Below are 14532 nucleotides of genomic sequence, written 5' to 3'. Positions count from 1 at the left end.
TCAGAATTAGGCAACCCTTCCACAAAATCCATGCTCACATGTGCCCAGGCAAAATCAGGCACAAGAAGTGGTTCTAATAATCCAGGGTAAGGAGTGTGCTCAGTTTTGTTCAACTGACAAATAGGGCATTGCTTGACAAACTGCACTACATCTTGTTTTAAACCCTGCCAGTGAAAAATTAACTTCACTCTCTGGTATGTAGCCCTCTCACCAGAATGACCTCCCAACTCTGAATTATGGAATGTTTGGAGGATTTCTTGTCTCAGAGTAGAAGCAGATCCCACTACAATCTTGTTATGAAATCTCAATATGCCATTTTTGAAGGAGTAAGCAAAGGTATCAGATTTGCCCACAACACATTCAACAATGAGCTCGTTGATCTTACTATCTTGATGGTAGCTTGCTGTGACCTGCTTGACCCAAGTAGGAGAAGCGGCAGTTGCAGTTAAAGCATGAATCACATGTTTCACTCTAGATAATGCATCAGCCACCCTGTTCTCCTTGCTTTTCTTGTACTCAATTGTAAAATTATATCCTAGCAACTTCAGCAACAGTTTATGTTGAATTCCTTCTGTAATTTTTTGTTCCTGAATATATTTCAGACTTTCCTGATCAGTTCTGATCACTAAGGATGTTGCTAAGAAATAGTGCTTCCATTGCTTAACAGCTTCAATTATGGTCAAGGCTTCCTTGTCATAAGTGCTCATTGCAGCTGCTTTGGGGCCAATGCTCTTGCTGAAGTAAGAAATAGGCTTTCCCTCTTGCATCAACACAACTCCTTGTCCATACCCACAAGCATCAGTTTCCAAAATAAAAGGTTTGGAGAAATCAGGCAGTGCTAACACAGGGGTGCTGGTAAGCTTGTTTTTCAAGGTCACAAATGCTTCTTGTTGCTCTTTTTTCCAAGAAAAACCATCCTTCTTCAAGCAGTCAAATAGTGGTCTACAAATTACTCCATATCCCTGGATAAACCTTCTGTAATATCCACTTAGCCCCAAAAAACTTCTCAGTTCAGTTACAGTAGTGGGAGTTGGCCAATCTCTAATGGACTGTATTTTAGATGGGTCAGTAGAAGCTCCCTCAGAGTTAATCACATGACCCAAATACTCAATCTCTTGCTGACCAAAAGAGCATTTTTCCATTTTTGCATATAACTTGTTTGCTTGCAATATATCAAACACCTGCTTCAACTGGTCCTTGTGTTCCTCTAATGAAAAACTGAACACCAATATATCATCAAAGAAAACCACTACAAACTTAAGATGGCCAAACAGTAAATTCATTAATGCCTGGAAGGAGGGAGGACCATTAGTTAGTCCAAAGGACATAACTAAAAACTCAAACATTCCCATGTGAGTAGTAAATGCAGTTTTTGGAATATCCTCCTCTGCCATTCGGATTTGGTGATATCCATTTCTTAGGTCAATTTTGGAAAAAATCTTTGCTCCTTTCAGTTGATCCAAAAGGTCCTCAATTACAGGAATGGGATATTTATTCTTGATAGTTATAACATTCAATTTTCTGTAATCAGTGCATAACCTCCAAGATCCATCTTTTTTCTTGACCAGTAGCACAGGAGAGGAAAATGGGCTTGTGCTAGGTCTGATTATCTCATTTTTCAGTAGCTCTTTGATGATTTTATCCAAAATTTCTTTCTGATGGTGAGGAATTCTATAAGGCCTCTGGTTAACTACTTTTGCTCCTTCCACTAGTGGGATTCTGTGATCACAAGGCCTGCTAGAAGGCAATTCAGTTGGCTCCTGAAACAGCTGGTCATACTGGTCCAGCAGTGGCTGCAATTCAGTAGGAATTTCTGAACTAGCAGCTGTAAATTCAGTACCAGAGGTTGTGAACAAGAAAAACCCACAAACAGCTTGTTCTAACAGTTTTTCAGTGTTGTCCTTGGCTTCAGCTACAGGGGCTAGGGGAACAGTCTCATCCACAAATGTAATAAACTGTCCAGAGCTGTCAGAAATTGTCATTTCCATTTTAATAAAGTCCATTTGTATTGGGCTATATTTTCTGAGCCAATCAACTCCCAAAATCATGTCATATCCTTTCAGTTTAAGCACTCTGAAACTGTCAGTAAAGAGATGGCCTTGAATTTCATAAGGGCAGTCCTTTGCTTGAAATTCAGTCCATAGCACTCCCCCACTAGCAACCACTACCTTTATCTTGGGTGTAGGGCTTGTACTGACAGGTAATTTACTTGCCACTTCAGGAGAGATGAAGGTAGAAGTACTACCACTGTCCACCAGTGCTGTGGCAACTATATTGCCTATCTTTACGGACAATATAAAAGTATTTTTGGTTGCTCCTATTCCCATAGCAGCATGCATTGACACTTTCAATACTGCTTCACCAGATGGTTGTTCTAGTGTTTCCAAATCAGGGTCATCAAAATATGTAACATAGATTGTCTCAGGATTTTCAACTTCCTCAACTTGTAGTGCTTGGATCTGAGCTCTCTGGCTCATTTTACAGACCTGTCTATGACCAGGCACCCAAGGCTCTCTGCACTTATAACACACTTGGTTTTGTTTTGCCTGCTGAATAATAGTGTTTCTGTTTGGTGTGACAGTAGTTACAGGGGTTTTGGGCTGATCAAATACTACTTGCCTTCTAGGTTGAGGGACATAAGGTTTAGTTTGCACTACAGTAGCTAGAACCTGGGCTTTCTCCATCCTCCTAGCATACCACACTGTAGTCTGCATATCCTTAGGCGTGAAGCACTCCACATGACTTTTAATATATGGGTTAAGCCCTGCCACAAAGCTAGAAACATAATAATCATCAGGGATTCCAGGGTTTTCTCTTCTCATTATGTTCATTAGCTGCTCAAACTACTCCACATATGCAGTAACTGTAGTAGTTTGTTGAGCTGCATGGAAGGAGCTGACAATGTCACAGACAGAATCCATAGAAAATCTGTCAGAGATGTAAGAGCAAAACTTGTGCCATGGAACATTGCTAGGAGCAAATCCTGTTCCTCTCCACCAATGTACATCAGGCCCTTTAAGGTAAGAAACTGCCAGCTTAGTTCTGTGCTCAATAGGAGTTCTGGCTGCAGCAAAGTACTGCTCCAAATTCTGAATCCAAGACTCTGGGTCCTGACCCTCAAATTCAGAGATGTTTAACTTAGCTGGCTTTACTATTAGCACGTTTCTTCGTGCCTCAACAGGGAAATTGGGCCCTCTTCTGTACTGCTGATCCATAACCTCCTCCTCTTGCCTCTCTTCCAGTTGGATTACATTGTTTGGTGCTGTTTCCTTACCCTGACAAAAATTTGGATGTCTGTAAGGAACTTTCAGAGTCCCATCCAAATTGAGTTCTTTTCTAGTGTGATCTCATAGTGTTGCATTTCCCACTGGCACAGGAGGTGCTTTCTCTGGCATTGTTACTGATGGAGGGGCTGGAGCTTGGAGTTGCTTGGGTCGTCCAGGAGCTATTTGAGGCGATTGGTTGTTATTGTCCTTGATTTGGACACTTCCCTGACCTTCCTCTCTTTCTTCTCCAGTAACTGGCTCCGGATCTAACAGCAAGCGCCTGAAGTTGTCTTGGATCTTGTCAAAAAAATTCTGCATCATGGCGAAATTTCTGTTCACTGTCGCTTGGAATTGCTGAAATTCTTTGCGATCTTATTCTCGGTCACGCTGCAGCATCTTGATGTCCAACTCCAGTGACTCAAGCTGTAATTCAGCCGTCGTGACCGATTCAGCTTGACCCGTCATCTTGACAGCTTCAGCAAGTCGCACCAGTGGTAGGGAGGGAAGGAATTCCCGTCGCCGCCGCCTACGCTGTCGCCTGCGCCCGCCTTCGCTGATACACGGTCAGATCGCAGGAGCTGGGGTTTTACTACCAGGGAATTTTTCCCTGGCAACCAGACTGCAATTCCGACTGTATCCGAATTCTGCCACTCCGGCCGCCTCCTAATTACTCCGCCGCCCGATTCAAGCGTGTAGAGGGATTTTACGGCCGCAACCAACCCCGACACTACTCAAATCCAAAACGCCTCCGAGGAAAGACTGGCCTCTGATACCAATTGTCAGGATCAGAGCTATGATCTAAGCAATTTAACGCACACACCAGGAAATTTAGCGGAAGAACAGAGCGATTTGCTAGGGTTCTTGTTGAGAATTTGGGGAAAGTAGGTACAGCACGCCACAGGCGGCTAGGGTTTTCACCCAAATCACAAAGTTATGCCCTCTCACATGTAGGGTGGCTGGCTTTATAGCCATTACAAGAAGGGAAAAGTGAAAGAAAGCAGAAACAGAGCACATGCGCTTGTCGGATCAGCTACAGCTGTGTCTCAAGCATCGCCCGCCCTTGGATAGCAGATCGACGGAGGAGAGCTGCCCACTTGATCGAACCGTTATCTCCGTTTCAGAGCCACACAATGACAGATCTACAGCTACAATGACTTCTGGCACGATGGAACAGGGGAATGCTAAGAACTGGGCCTGACAGCTGCGCCCACCATTATCGATGACAGGGCATGAGCAAGCTCGCAACCCCCCGGGCGTCCCGGTCCTCCAACCAGGTTCTGGTCTCATGCCGTATCGAAGTGTCGTCTCAGTTGGAATGAGTGGAATGAATCAATCACGCATGGACCATTGCAGGATAGTGCTAGTTATTGAGTCCCCATCTACATAGGTATTGAGTCCTCTCACGATCTCATCTAGATATAGTGCTAATTGTTTCCTAATTTTTTATATTGCAAGTTTTGTTTTGACATTTATTGTGTGCTTACCCTTTTCTTGGGTCGATTTCGTTATGTCATATGTGTAGTTCATCACCAAATCAGAGACAAATATCTCTGAATTTTCTATCAACATGACACAAATATGACGCTTCCAAATATCGATGCTTCTTATGCATCATTTACGTGCTTCTTCACTGCTTAGAGTTTGCGCCATTCTTGCCATGCTTCTATTTTTCTATACTATTTGTGTTATCTTGATATAGCATGAAATTGACGCTTCTTCTAAATACCACCAGTGCATGTTAGGCTGCCAATACAGGTTGAAGAATCCATTGCCATAGCAAGACGATGACGGAAAACTAGCTGGTGTGAGTAGCTGCAGTGATGGCAGCAGGGACATGGAATGTAATAGGTAGCTGGCACAATTATCTTGCCGCCGTGTTGTTCTCTTCTTCGGAGTCGTTGCATCTATATGGTGCTCTTAATCGATGGGTGCCTTTCTTTGGGTCAGCTCGTCTCTCATGCTTCCTACCCGACGTCGCTGGCTCTACATAGTGGGAATGATGTACTCCATTGTTACAAACGCAATGCTTCAGATTCTTTGTAATAAGTTTCATACTACCTATGTATATGCTTCCTTCGATTTAGCATCAGATATGTGCTACCGTATCATGTGGCATGTTTTCAAAGTATCTACATGTTTGCTTTGTTGTTTACACAACCATGGTAAATCGGTAATGCTTCGGAACTATATTGTTCATGCTTCAGCAATTGTCAAATCTCTTTTCTTGATGGCTCGCTGTGACATAAAATGCATCCGTATACATTTGACATGATATGTTTCCTGGAAAAATATTGTGTGCTTCATTTCTTACGGTAGTATGTGAAACTTGGTATTCCATTTCTCATGCTTCAACCTAATAGAATTGTGCTTCGAAACACAACCATTTGTGCTTCATGGTCACCATAGCATAAAAGAAATAATATGACCATGAAATATGAAGCATGCGTTGTACTGTTGGAAGCACAATATATTTAGCGTATGATGGAAACCACTATGGAATGCTAGGAAGCATTGTGCATATATGGAAACAACAGTGATTATATGGACATGGAGAAAAATGTGACCATGAAGTATGAAAGCATGCGTTGTACTGCTGGAAGCATATATTTAGCATATGACGGAATCAAGTATGCAATACAAGGAAGCATCATGCATATATGGAAACACCTGTGATTATAAGGACACAGAGCGAATATCGGAAGCATATATGGAAGCAGCGTATTATAGCAAGTTTACGAATATTATGGAAGCATATTTTCTACTATTATGGAAACAAAATTTCTCATCAATTTGCTATTATTATCCGTCTTCCAGTGTTACTCGACATCCATTGCTTAGTTTTTGGGTGTGATTAACTTGAGAAACAAAATTACATGGAAACAAAGTGGACCCACGTTCAAATTCTGGCCAGCCGTGATCTTTGGGAGCAATTAATTCTATGAAGCAGATTACAAGGAAACTATCAAGAAAAGGACCCACGCTCCTACTTATCTAACGGTTGAAGTAATCTCATCCTATGGTGTTCGGCTGGTCTGATGCGAGGCTAGGGATCAGTAGTCTGATCCCTAGCGGTGCCCTTTATTATGCCATTTGGCCAACTGCTTTGGAGCGAGTGGGCTCAATGGTCCTCACTGAGTGCTTCGAGATAGCATACCAAATTGGTTTGGTTTATTTTCAACACTGCCCACGGAGGCCGCGCGCAATCTTGCAAGGCATGCTTTTGGTTTGAACAATACACTAGTAATCCAAGCAACCTGCCTGTCGAAGGACTTGAAATTATTGCCAACATACTTTTGTGCGCAGACAGATCGATGATTTCTGGGAAGAAGGCAGAATTATCGTACTACCTCCGTCTCGGTGTATATGTCACAGTTCTAGGTTGATAGTTTAATTATCTAAATGTTATTATATGTGACAAAAAATATATATTTAGAAACTACATCGTGTAGAAATCTAGTGATATACTTTTCATGACATATAACACATTTAATTCCTCAAAGGACGACGATAACTGCCACACGTGTGACATACTAGCCATCCGTCCACACATCGTGTGTGGCATGAGCAGGAGGCAGCCCACACGGGTTATATGTTGGCGAACATTAGAATTGCCAACACGTATGGGCGCAGCTACTTCGTGCCACACGCCCAACAAAGTACTACTCATCTTCATCCCGCGCGTGTGGCACAAAGCAAAAATGCCCACATATCCTGGCGCAACTACGTTAGGTACCCGCGGGATGACGATTTAGTTGCCATCCGGGATGGCAGATGTAGTTATCCAGGGATAGCAAATGTAGTTGTAAAAGCATGGCAACTCTATCTGTTTTGGTTAACTATAGTTGCCATGTCTAATTTATGGTAGTTGCCGCGTGTAATCAAATCATAGTTGTTGTGTGTGATTAACTACTTGCCACATATGGTCAAACAGTAGTTGCCATGTGTGGTCCAACCATAGTTGTCATGTATGGTTAATCACAGTTGCCAAGTGTGTTTATCTGGTTGCCACGTACGCGCAACTGCAGTTGCCGTCTTGCAACGAATCATAGTTGCCATATGTGTTTACCTAACTGCCACGTACGCGTAACTGCATTTGCCATCCAATAACGTACTGGTGTCGTGTGGGTGAAAATCAGTTCGCGGCGAAAATCAGTTCGCCCACACGCGCGTGGACTAGGTGTTGGCTGTGTGGGCAGAAACTAGTTCGCCCACACATCGCAGTTGCCAAACCGCGTGCTGCGGGTGTGTGGGAGAACTCTCCAACGCCCACACACCAGCCCTGTCCTACATGGCACGCGAATTCTGCCTCAATGTGTCAAGATTCGTGCAAATTCGACTGGACGGTGATCCACGCGTGTGGGCGAGTTGCAAAATTGCCACACATGTGGGCGTTAGTGTTTTCGTTCCTCAGATCGATGACCTAGAACTACGCGAATGACTTATACACCTAGATGGAGGGAGTAAGATTTTGCTTGTCCAAATATATAGGATCCAGAGGGAGTCTTGGCTAGAAGGGCACAGTGAACGAATCTATGGCAACTTGGCAAGTCCTTGGAGCCTCCTAATTAGAAAAGCACATGGATGAACCCATGGGTATATGAACATACTTTGGAAAACTCATTCCTAAATGCCCAAAAATTCTAAAAAAGTTGCAGGCATACATCTTCACGTTCTATGTGTGTGCAGAAAGTTTTGCAAAAAATTAACCTTTTGTTTTGCCCAAAAAAGACAAAAAAAGAGGAAAATGTCGCGGAACGCTATTTAGGAGCACCGAAATTTGTCTTTCTCATGGAGGCAAAGTAAAAATAGATTTTTTTTCACAAAACTTTGTGCCCAACACACATGTTGCGAAGATGTATGCGTGAAATTTTTGTTTCGATTTCTTTTTGCATTTTTAAACATGTTTAAAATGCACTTTTAAAAAGCGGGTTTGTATGCCCATGGGTTCAAGACATTCACACTCCTCCTAATTCATCTTATAAAGAGCATCTCCAAAGCAATTTTTTTTCTTTACGGGACCCCTTAAAATCTTGTAAACTCTCGCTTCGTTTAGGGGAAGATGAACTTCCCCATAAAACTTGGAATGTCTTCCATGTAAACTTTCATCTCCTATTGTTCTGTCCGCCACCGCCCCCTGCCTCCCGTGGTTGGCCTTGTGCTACCGACCGCTCAGTATCCTCGCTGCACCGGGGAGGAAGCCGCCAGTGATGAATAACAGGAAGGGGGGCACGACCATGGCTGGTCCTCTTCCATGACGATGCCTCCACCGCCAACCTTTACCTCGACCTCTCACGTGACCTTCATGCATATGCCGCCGACATTCCCCGTGGAATATGACGACTTCAAAATGTGCAACATCAATGAGTAGTACGACGAAACGAATGAAAGGTAGTTTTTTGTTGTTGTTGGTGAGTATTTGTTGTTCAAATTATTCTATGAATTTCTTACCCCCCAGATTTCAATGTGAAACATTAAACTTGACAACTCGGCTACACAAACGAGATGTACAAGCATAGGGATAAAAATGGTATTTTGTTTTGTACCATTGTTGGGCTTTGCTCGGACAATGAGAAGTCGAAAAACAGGAAACATGAGCATCGTAAGGAGGAAGGCTAAATCATCATCGGTTGCACAAGTACACAACAATGACGATACCGATGATAATGTCGATGAAGTCCCAAATCCTAATCCCACCACTACTCCAAGCATCACTGCAAAAAAAGCCACTCACCCCTGCAAGAAGTCCACTCAGAAGGAAAGGTGAGAAAGATAAACAAAAGAATGGAGGGGATGTAATGTGTTGAAGACTGTGGTGGAAGACATTATAGCAAGCAAAAGTAAGTTGGAGGAAGTAAATAGAATTAGAGAAGGACTTGAGGTGGTCCGAGGTGAAGGGAATGAAGGAGCGCAAAGTGGCATGTGAGGAGTGCAAGATGGCAATCGAAGAAGAGAAGCTGATTGTAAGTGCATCTAGTGCAACCCCTAGTTGGTTTGGAGTATTAATGACAAACGTGGTTGAGGGACTAATGTGTTTGTGAGATTCAAGGGAGAACACAGGTAGAAGTCCCTCATTGATTCGGTTTACCTGTCGGAGATGACCCCTAAAAATGTATGAAGACATTGAAGATAATGGTGGTTCGTGAAGACATTCACATCAAAGATAATGACGTGTGAAGACATTCACTTGAAGACAATGGAGTGTGAAGACATAGTTTCTTTCGTAGTTTCATTTTCTTCTTTGGAACCACCAAACTGTCAAGTAGGGTCCAAGTGAACAAAGTCACAAGACTGATGTGATGCTCAACCCAAATCCTATGTCTTCGAGTGAAGACAATGAGAGAAAATCTTATCCAGAGTTGGATGAGTCAGCTTTGCTTGTAGCCCAAGTCAAGCTGTCGCGTGTGTTTGAAATCTGACCGTTGGACACGTATCAGTTCTTAGTGACCCAGGGTCATTTCAAACATATCATGTCGAGTTGCCTCCTGGCTATAAATAGCCCACCCCTACACCATAAATTGGTGGCTGCTCAGAGTTAGCACATGACTTTTGTCATTTGAGAGCAACCCACCCCCGAAGCCTTTGAGAGAGAATCCTTGCGAGGACAAAGCCCAAAACACCTAGAGCCCAAAGAGTGTTTGGCATCACCGAAGTCTTTCTATCCGCGTGATCTGAAGACTTATTACACTTGAAGACTGTGATCTTATGGTTAGTTAGGCATCGCGTTCTGAGGATCCAAGAGTCATTTGTGGATTGCCGGTGAACGAAGTCTGCGAAGGTTTGGAAGTCTACCTTGAAAACTTACCAGAGTGATTGGGCGAGGACTAAGTGTCCTTAGCTCAAGGGGAATAAAGTGAATACGCGGGCTTCTGAGTTTAATCTCAGCCTCCCTAACCAGACGTACAATTTTCACAACAAGTGGAACTGGTCTACCAAATCCTTGTCTTCGTCAAGCAACTGGTTCTATCACTTCACCCGTTCCTTACTGTTTAGCTTTGTGAATTCATTGATTGCTTGCTCTGTTTGACTTCATTGTGTGAAGACATTCTTCTTTGTTTTCATGTTTGGCTTCATACTATCTTCCTATTCTGATCCACTCTACCTAGCTGCTATCTCTCTTTGTGTTTACTCTGTACTATATCCTTGACTATGTGTCGGTGTGGAAGCACGATCACCTACAGGGAAGGGGTGCCCCTTTGTGGTTCGGCAAGGGGACATTGACATTGCACAAAGAGCAGAAACAACAGGGGCAGCGCGACGATGGACAACTCTCTTTTACCCAGGTCAGGGCCGCTTTGCAACGTAAAACCCTACTTGTGCTATGGTGGGTTGATCTGGAGGAACACGAAGACACGACTTGCTCCAGCCCGGCAAGGGTGCCTCGGGGGGAGCAAATGCACATACAAGTGTTGGGGGATCTAAAATTCGAACCCTTTGCTAGGTTGCCTCGAGCCTCCTTTTATAGCTTAAGGGGCGACCACAGTGGCAAAATAGTCATTTTGGTGTGATTAGATAGCTAACTGTGCTATCATACCTAACTCTAGCAGTTAGGACAAAGTGCATTAAATGCACTGCTAGGTGTCAATAAAGCACGGCAAGCCTGCCACGCCGCTTATCCATCTTCTCCTTGAGCCAACAGTCATTTTGCTGAGGTTGAAGCCCGGCAAGCCTGCCACGCTGCTTATCCATCTTCTCCTTATTAGCATGGCTCGCCATCTGGACGGGTGTCAATAAAGCTAATCTCTCCCCCACCATGCTGCCACGTGCCTAACAGGATCCACCTAGTTACTTGATAGCTTGACACCGCACTCATTAATGACTTGGGTATGATGAGGTGGAGCGGTAGTGTCTTGGTGAAGGCCTGTCAGCGAGGAGCCTGGCGGGTTCTGATCTTGATGGCCCGGAAACCTTGCCAGGGAGAACTGGTCTCGTCCCTCAGGTGCAACCTCGACCCGGCCAGGCTCTCCTGCTCGACAAGGGAGGCTCTCCTGAGGTGATATTCTGTCAACTTGATCTTCTTAATGCTCTCCTTGATCTCACGAAGAGCGATTTCTCTGGCTTATCTTTGTGTCATGCATTAGTACTAGATGTATGATCGACAACACGCCTGTGCATGAGTTTGGGCAGCAAACATGAATGTTTGTTGCACCGACAGGAGCCCCCAGGCCTGGTCCATACGTGCCGCCAGACATCGCTGGGGCAGGCCCAAACAATGCACATTCCCGCATACTGACCTTGCCGTGGTCGAGTCCATGTTTTTGGAGATTTTCTTTGCTTCTTCGTTAACATAGAATTGGATAACCTCCGGGTCTCCCATGAATCCTGCAACATCCAAACGACGTGGGTTCATCCATGCAGTAGGCCAGAGAACACCCACGTTCACGAGGGGGGGGGGGGGTAATTAGGGTGCCTGCGCGTGAACTGGAGGTAACTGCCATTTCATCTCATCCGCTACGCCCGCCGTTTCCGCCACGCGCACTGCATGCATTATGCGGGGTCGGTGGTGGACGCGCAGGGCACAAGAACATGCGCCTTGGCAATAGATGCAGCACCCTGGATCGGCGTGAAAGGGCGACCAACGAATCTGGACACCGTCAGGGGTGCAGATAGGCCGGATTGGAGGAGTGGGGCAGTCGCCCCAGAGTAGTGGAGAACCAGCCTCCCGCCTCGCTCCGCTATAAAAGGGAGCACGAGGGGGACAGAGATGCTCATCCACGCACCTCCTCCTTCCTTCTCATTTTTTCTTCCACCATGACGAGGGGAAGGAGGCATGCTCAGGCTCCGATGGTGGCGACGAGGGCTTCTTCTCAGCACCGTGCTCCTGCCCCTATTGCGGCTGCACGGGCAGGGTCCAGTGCGCCAGGTGAAGCCGCATTGCATGGTCAGGGTCGATGAATGATGACCCACAAGTATAGGGGATCAATTGTAGTCCTTTTGATAAGTAAGTGTGTCGAACCCAACAAGGAGCAGAAGGAAATGACAAGTGGTTTTCAGCAAGGTATTCTCTACAAGCATTGAAATTATAAGTAACGAGTCGTTTGATTGCAAGATAATTTGTAACGAGCAAGTAACGGTAACGACAAATAATATGCAGCAAGGTAGCCCAATACTTTTGTGGGAAAGGACATGCCAAAGGGTCTCTTATGATAAGCAAAACTTTATTGAGGGTACACTGGAATTTTATCTGGTCACTTTCATCATGTTGGTTTGGTTCGTGTTTGCTACTTTGATAATTTGATATGTGGGTGGACCGGTGCTTAGGTGCTGTTCTTACTTGAACAAACCTACTACTTATGATTAACCCCCCCACAAGCATCCGCAACTACGAGAAAAGTATTAAGATAAAATCTAACCATAGCATTAAACTTTTGCATCCAAATCAGCCCCTCACGAAGTAGCGCATAAACTAGGGTTTAAGCTTCTGTCACTCTCGCAACCGATCATCTAATAACTACTCCACACTGCATTCCCTTAGGCCCTAATAAGGTGAAGTGCCATGTAGTCGATGTTCACATGTGATGAGGACATGGCTACCACAGTTACACCCATATCCCCTACTATTTTACCTCTTGGAACAGTTGCTAGAGCTCAGATACGCCAATTAAATTATCATGTACTTTTGTTTCTTGGTAATGTTTCTAATGTTCATGAGAATATGATGTTGCCTAACTTAGATACATTTGTGTTGCTTGCAATTGAAGGGCCTAGCACGGACAAGAAGGTTGAACATTGGAGCATGGTCAAGCACGGAGATGAAAGTGCATGCGAAGAGAACAAGAACGGAGGTTCAAGTGGAGATTTCCGGACTTTGAAGCCACCATGATGACATACAAGATGGTGGACGAAATATACAAGATGGCCTTTCATAAATTTCGTCCATAGCTTATTATTGGTGTTGCGCCACCTTATTTTGGGCCAGGCCCATGTAATCTGTTTTTAGAGTCCATATTGTAGGGAAAATGACTTAGGAGGGAATCACAACATACATACCATGAAAATATCGAACACATATCAAATTCACATGATTACTTACAACAAGATTTCTCCCGTGACCTCAAGACCAAAAGTAACTACTCACAAATGATAATCATGCTCAAGATCAGAGGGGTATTAAATAGCATAATTGATCAGAACATATAATCTTACCCCAAATAAACGATATAGTAATCAACACTACTAGTCACCCACAATCACCAATCTAAGGTTCCGATACAAAGATTGAACACAAGAGATGAACTAGGGTTTGAGAAGAGATGGTGCTGTTGAAGATGTTGATGGAGATTACCCTCCCCAAGATGGGAGAGTTATCGGTGATGATGATGACGATGATTTCCACCTCCGGGAGGGAAGTTCCCCCGGCGGGATCGCTCCACCGGTGGGCAAAAGTGCTCCTGCCCTAGTTCCACCTCGACATGGCGGCGCTTCGTCCCGAAAGTCCTCTCATCAATTTTTCTAGGTCAAAATGACTTATATACCAGAAGAGGGGCACCGGAGGTGGGCCGAGGAGGGCACAAACCACTAGGGCGCGCCTGGGGGCCCTGGCACGCCCAGGTGGGTTGTGCCCACCTGGTGGCCCCCATCTGGTAGTTATTTGCTCCAATAATATTTAAATATTCCATAAAAATTCTCTGTGAAGTTTCAGCTCATTTGGATTTCTGCAGAATAAGTGGCCTGACATAGCTTTTTGAGGTCTAAAATTCCAGCTGCTGGTATTCTCCCTCTTTGTGTAAACCTTGCATATTATTAGAGAAAAGGCATTAGCTACTCCATAAAGCATTGTTATGCATAAAAACAATATAAATAACAGTAGGAAAACATGATGCAAAATGGACGTATCAACTCCCCCAAGCTTAGACCTCGCTTGTCCTCAAGCGAAAACCAAAATCAAAAAACATGTCCACATGCTTAGAGAGAGAGAGAGAGAGAGAGAGAGAGAGAGAGAGAGAGAGAGAGTGAGTGAGAGAGAGAGAGAGAGAGGCGTCGATAAAAACAAAATACGGACATAGAAGCATCATGTATATTATTATAATAGTAACAATCTTTATTATAGAACTTTTATCATCTAACTTTTATCATGAACTTCTTATGAACAAGTAACAATTTATCACAACATCGAAGTATAAAGCATAAACTCTACTGAAAACCAACAAACTATGTTCTCACTCAACTTTGCAACTACAATTCATCATCTTTTCAGGGAGGGTCAAGTATTGAAGCGTTTTGGCAAGTCCACATACTCAATCATCATGTAGTCTTTTATGATTGCTAA

Source organism: Triticum aestivum, chromosome 3B (assembly GCF_018294505.1).
Source record: "Triticum aestivum cultivar Chinese Spring chromosome 3B, IWGSC CS RefSeq v2.1, whole genome shotgun sequence".
Taxonomy (NCBI): Eukaryota; Viridiplantae; Streptophyta; class Magnoliopsida; order Poales; family Poaceae; genus Triticum; species Triticum aestivum.
Note: the sequence above shows the minus strand (reverse complement) of the source record.